We start from the raw sequence: 6,164 nt of genomic DNA on the forward strand, positions 1-6,164 counted from the left end.
TAAGATATAGAAATCCTACCGAGTGAAGAGCAAACCTCTCACTCAGGGGCTTAGCTGCAGCCCAGTGCTCGCCTAAGATATAAAAAATCCTACCGAGTGAAAAGCAAACCTCTCACTCGGGGGTTTAGCTGCAGCCCAGTGCTCGCCTAAGATATAGAAATCCTACCGAGTGAAGAGCAAACCTCTCACTCGGGAGGCTTAGCTGCAGCCCAGCGCTTGCCTAAGTGGATTAAGGAATGAGTCTACTGCAGTGAGCGTCTTGCTTTGAACCCGCAAAAGACATTTCGAGCCAAAAGCAATCATATTCAAACACCAAATTCAAGTTCAGATCGATACCTAAAGGAACCGAAAGTGCTCAGGCGCTAAGCCTGTTAAGGTTTATCGGTTACAACTCTACTCGGCATACCGAGGCAAATTTAAAGCGTCGAGCTTAGAAGAAGTTTTTTACCCCTCCTGTGGAGGGCTGGAAGGTGCAACAAACTCATCAAGATCAATTCCATCTGCGATCCGAGTGGCAGCAGCAAGGAAAGTTTCCATAAAGGACCTGAAGTTGTGTTTCTTGGTGTTGGCCACCCGGAGGGCAGCCAGCTTGTCTTCTCGCGCATCTTTGCAGTGGACTCGGGCCAGACACAGAGCAACATCTGCACCACACCGAGCCGAGGACTTTTTTCACTCCTGCACTCGACCAGGGACAGCGTTCAAACGAGCCATCAGCGACTCGAGGTCATTCTGGAGTGTCTCCCCGGGCCAGAGCGTTGAGTCGATGCGAGATGTGGCGACCTTCAGCCTTGCAAGATAGTCCACGACAGCTGCAACACGGGACTCCAGTCGGAAAACATTCATGGCAACTTCGTCGTTCACCGGAGAATTGACGGGGTCAAGGTTTGGTTCTAGCCGGCTAGTCTCTTCTTCAAAGTTTTGACAAAATTCTGCAAGGACGATCACCGAGTCAAAGCAATGGTCGAATGAAAAAAACCACAGTTGAAAGTGATTGTTGAAGGTTTACCTTCAAGCACAAGAAACAGCTTCTTGGCAAGACCACTCAGGAAGGCCTCCAGATCATTTTTCTTCTCAAGAGCAGATTTCAGATTGGTATTTTCTTGTTCAAGCTTGGTAACCGAAGCTAACTTCTCGTCGGCAAGCTTGATCCTCTCAGCTAGTTCAAGGTCTTTTTTCCTTTGGGCCTCCCTCACCTTACCTGCAAGTTACAACAAGATCAGATTTTGAAACAAATGAAGGGAAAAAGCAGTCGTCGAGGTCTCACCAAACATACCTTCGGTCTCCTCCTTTGCCTTCGTCAGATTCTCCTGAACCAGCTTCAAATTCAGCTCGAGCTGAATGTGCTTGTTTTCCAGTTCAGTGTAGCGAGCCGCAAGGTCACAGGAGTTCTGCGAAGAACCAATCGACTAAATGTCAGAGATAATTCACTTCCGAGTGAAAAAGGAAAAATCACGTGTTTCTAAGACTACAGCCGAATTCAAGCATTCGACCGTAGTCTCGGGGACTACACCCAGTGGGTGCACTTAGCGTGCCCCCACTAATCCTATTGAAGACAGAGTCGACCAGTCGACCAGTTTGCGAAATCCAGTCGCCATCATCGAATGACGGAAAGACTGAAATTATAAAGCCTAAGGCCGACTGCCAGCAGTCGACCTTAGCCTTGGGGACTACACCCAGTGGGTGCACTCAGCGTGCCCCCACTAATCCTATTGAAGACAGAGTCGACCAGTCGACCGGTTTGCGAAATCCAGTCGCCATCGTCGAATGACGGAAAGGCTGAAATTATAAAGCCTAAGGCCGACTGCCAGCAGTCGACCTTAGCCTTGGGGACTACACCCAGTGGGTGCACTCAGCGTGCCCCCACTAATCCTATTGAAGACAGAGTCGACCAGTCGACCTCAAAAAAAAACAAGATGTATTCTTTAAGACTGTAACCGACTTCCAGCAGTCGACCACAGTCTCGGGGACTACACCCAGTGGGTGCACTCAGCATGCCCCCACCGGTTTGCAAAATCCATTCGCCATAGTCGAATGACGGAGAGACTGAAATTATAAAGCCTAAGGCCGACTGCCAGCAGTCAACCTTAGCCTTGGGGACTACACCCAGCGGGTGCACTCAGCGTGCCCCTGCTAACACAGAGTTTAAATCGACACACCCACTGGGTGACTACTATAAATTCTGGAAAGAAAAGTTTTTTGATAGCATATCCTAACAGAACAAGTGGTGGTCGACTGACCTGAACATTCCTTTGAAGGGCGGAACTGGCGTCGTAAGCTGCCTGGCTCGCATCCCGGATGGTCTTCAACTGCTCCATCATGATACCTGCCTGGCGTATCGCCTCCTTCGCGGCGCCAGCTTGGTCCTCTGGGACGTGGTGCGTCGTGAAGAGGGAGGGTTGCGGAGCACTCGTCAGTGGATCTGCGAAGGACACAGTGTGTCGAGTGGTGTTCTCCTCCTCCGCGACCAGAGTCTCAGGCACCGTCACATCCTGGGGCACCCTGCTGGCAGACGCTTTCCTCCTCATTCTGTGCTTCAGCGGTTCCTCATCTTCATCATCATTAGGGAGAGTGATAACAACATTGGATAGAGCTACAGAAAAGAATCAGAATTAGAGATTATGAGTCAGTCGACTAGAAACGGGGTTAAGAGTATAGTACCAGGTTTTGAGGTTGCTGCGTCCTCCATCTCATGATCGTCAGCCCGGGCTGAGGTCTCAGAAGTAGCAGCACTGCAACTCCAAAGAGTCAGTCGACTAACTCCAGCGCCAACCAGAGATAAAGTTCACGCAAAACAAGAAGACTTAAGCAACATGATTACCCTGATATGGTGGGGATGGACACCTTCATCTTCGGCAGGTGCTTGGTCGGCTTTGACGGGGCCGCCCTGGGCTACTTCGACGCCTTTTCAGTCGGCGCCGGAGAGGTGGTCCGAGGGCGCTTGGTCGACTGAGTGACAGTCGCAACCCCCTTGCCACGTTCAGTCGCAGGGTCATGGACAAGCTTCGACCGCCTTTCCGAGCACGGTGGTGCAACCTCCTCCTCCTCCTCTTCCTCGTCCTCATCAACATCATCATTATCGTCATCAGTGTCATCGTCATCATCATCATCCTCAGCGGCGTCCGAGTCCCACTCCTCCTCCTGGCTCTCGCCCCCGCTCGCTTCTCCCTCCTCAGTCGGAGCTTGTGCTCCGTTGGGCATCGAGTACAGCTCAGTGAGGGCCTGATAGACATCCAGACAAAGATCAGTCGACCGATCGGCAGGGAAAACAGAAATAAATACGACGAGAATACAATGGGAAGTGGAGCAGACATACCTTGTTTGGATCACTGTGGCAGTCGAGTGGAGGAATCCTTCTGGCTCCGCGAGGGTTATCCTTGTTCCCAGTAACAGCGGCCATCCACCTTTCCAGAGTGGCATCGTCGACTGTTTCTGGATTGACCCGAGTCACATCCTCAGTCCCGCAGTACAGTCACATGCAATGGCTCCGGAATTGAAGAGGCTGGATACGACGCCTAAGGAAAACCTCCAGGAGATCCATACCCGTCACTCCATCCCGAACCAACTGAACTACACGCTCCATCAGCATCTTCACGTCAGCTTTCTCCTCCGGAATCACCTTCAGAGAGGAGGGCTTGTTCACTCGGTCCATGGTGAATTGAGGGAGTCCACTCGACTGTCCCGGCGTCGACTGATCCTGGCAGTAGAACCAGGTCGACTGCCAGCCTCTGACTGACTCGGGAAATGTCATGGCTGGGAAGGTGCTCTTGCTCCTCACCTGGATCCCCAGACCCCCACACATTTGGACAACTCGGGTTTTTTCATCGCCTGGGCTCGCCTTCTTCACGGTCTGAGAGCGACACGTGAATATGTGCTTGAACAAGCCCCAATGCGGTCGACAACCCAAAAAACTCTCACACATGGACACAAACGCGGCAAGATAGGCGATAGAATTCGGGGTGAAGTGGTGGAGTTGCGCTCCAAAGAAGTTCAAGAAACCACGAAAGAAAATGCTCGGCGGCAAAGAGAATCCGCGGTCGACATGGGTAGCCAGAAGCACGCACTCACCCTCTTCTGGCTGGGGCTGCCACTCTTTCCCCGGAAGCCTTGCAGCCCCATGAGGGATCAGGCCCTCGTTGGCCATGTCGAGGAGATCCTTCTCCGTGATGGTCGACTGGATCCAATCTCCCTGGACCCAGCCTTTCGGCAGGCGAGATCTAGACGAAGACCCGCCGCGGCTGGTGGATCTCCCCTTCGCCTTCTTCGTCGCCGACGCCTTCTTTGCGCGTTCCAGCGCCGCCGTCTTCTCCTAGACCATGGCTACCGGCAAGGCGCGCGAGGAGAGGTTGTGCGGAGGCAAGAGCGAGCGCGTTGGGCGGAGACGAAGGGAGCAGAGGGAGAATGCTGAGGCACTGTTCAAAAAACCCTCACCGGGCGCATTTATAAGATCCCTTCCGAGTGGATGACAGGTGGGCCCGGTCGATCTAATCATATCCTGAAACAGTTGCGCGAGCGTGATACGTGGCGAAAAAAGCGGCGCGGGGATCGAGGCGTCTATGCCCCGTCCCATCCGAGCGCCGCGGACCGCTCTGCTTCGGGCGCTCCCCCAAATTCCGTATCCCGCGGAATCCGTGAACGGCAGATCAGTCTGCCAGGCGCGGGACTCCCTGCGATCCGTCGCTCGGAAATCAGCGAAGTCCAAAAGATCACTCGATGAAGAAAAAGAATGGATCGAGTCGACTGAAGAAAAGTTGCTCACTGTCAACAAAGAGATTTTTTGGTTCAAAGCAACGCACGACTAGCATGCGAAGGCTAATCGGAAACAACATCAACTCCTTCATCACTCAAGCCTCAATCCATTCGGGGGCTAATGATGGAGTCATGTACCTAGGGTAGGGTCACAGACCTGATCTAAGTACCCTGCCCAGGGACATCCTTAGAAGAGATCACCTTCCAGTCGACCTACGAGGGACTCACTCGACTGACTTGAAGGACTCTACCACGAAGACTCACTCGACCACCAGAAGGTCAAGAGGCACTCTGCACTGCAACGGTCTGTAATTAAGTAGACTTTATGATAGTAAAGACACTTTATGTGGGGCGTTACCAGTAATGCCCCGGACTTAACGCACCTTAAACCCTCTCCTACGTGGGCTGGCTGGGGTCCTGGCGCACTCTATATAAGCCACCCCCCTCCACAGGTAGAAGGGTTCGGCACTCTGTAACTCATATACACGTAATACACTCGACCGCCTCCGGGCTCCGAGACGTAGGGCTTTTACTTCCTCCGAGAAGGGCCTGAACTCGTACATCTCTTGTGTTTACAACCTCTCCATAGCTAGGACCTTGCCTCTCCATACCTACCCCCCACTCTACTGTCAGACTTAGAACCACGACACTGGGCAGATTCTTCAGCTTGAGAAATTTCAACCTGCACCGGAGCAGTGGCAGTTGAAGAGAAAGTCTTCGTCATATTGATGAAATGTACTTTTGCTCCCTTCCAATCAGCATGGTACCGATTGAAATCATCACTCAGTTGCTTGATTTCAGCTTGTACATCAATGAGTTGAGTTGATGAGAACCTAGTGATTCAGCAGCGGACATTTGTACTTGTGAACAGAGTATAGTTGCGAGGAATTTGGAGAGGTCATATGCGTTATCAGAAGATTTTCAAAAAGAAAAGGTTTGAGGAATTTGACCGATGAGTCTTGAAGAATTTTGCTAAGCGTTCTTTATCTTAGGTTCCAGAGTTGTACAGATTTGAAAATCCACACAATTGAGGAATCTTGAATTGCTTAGAGAAATGAATCAAGAACAGATAACATGTGAGGTGTTTAGTGTGTGAAGATTTGAAGAATAAACACCTTTGAAGATTTTTAGGAAAACACATAAATCAAAGTGGGCAATAAAAGTAACTTTTAATTACCCGAAGTGAAGAAGATGACAAACTGGGAAGTGTTGAAGTGAAGTTCGTTCGTTCAGATCCTCCACGCCCTAACTCGGCAGAGGAAGACGGCTACGGCGGCGGCGGAGTGAAGAAATCCGCAACCGGCACGAGTATGACGGCGACGAGTTCGAGGCAGTGAAGCTCTTCCTCACCGGCGACGATGAAGTAGCAGCGGCGCTAGGGCTTGGGAAGCTTGAGCAGGAGAGAGGTCGAGCGGAGT

Source organism: Triticum dicoccoides, chromosome 1B (genome assembly GCF_002162155.2).
Source record: "Triticum dicoccoides isolate Atlit2015 ecotype Zavitan chromosome 1B, WEW_v2.0, whole genome shotgun sequence".
Taxonomy (NCBI): Eukaryota; Viridiplantae; Streptophyta; class Magnoliopsida; order Poales; family Poaceae; genus Triticum; species Triticum dicoccoides.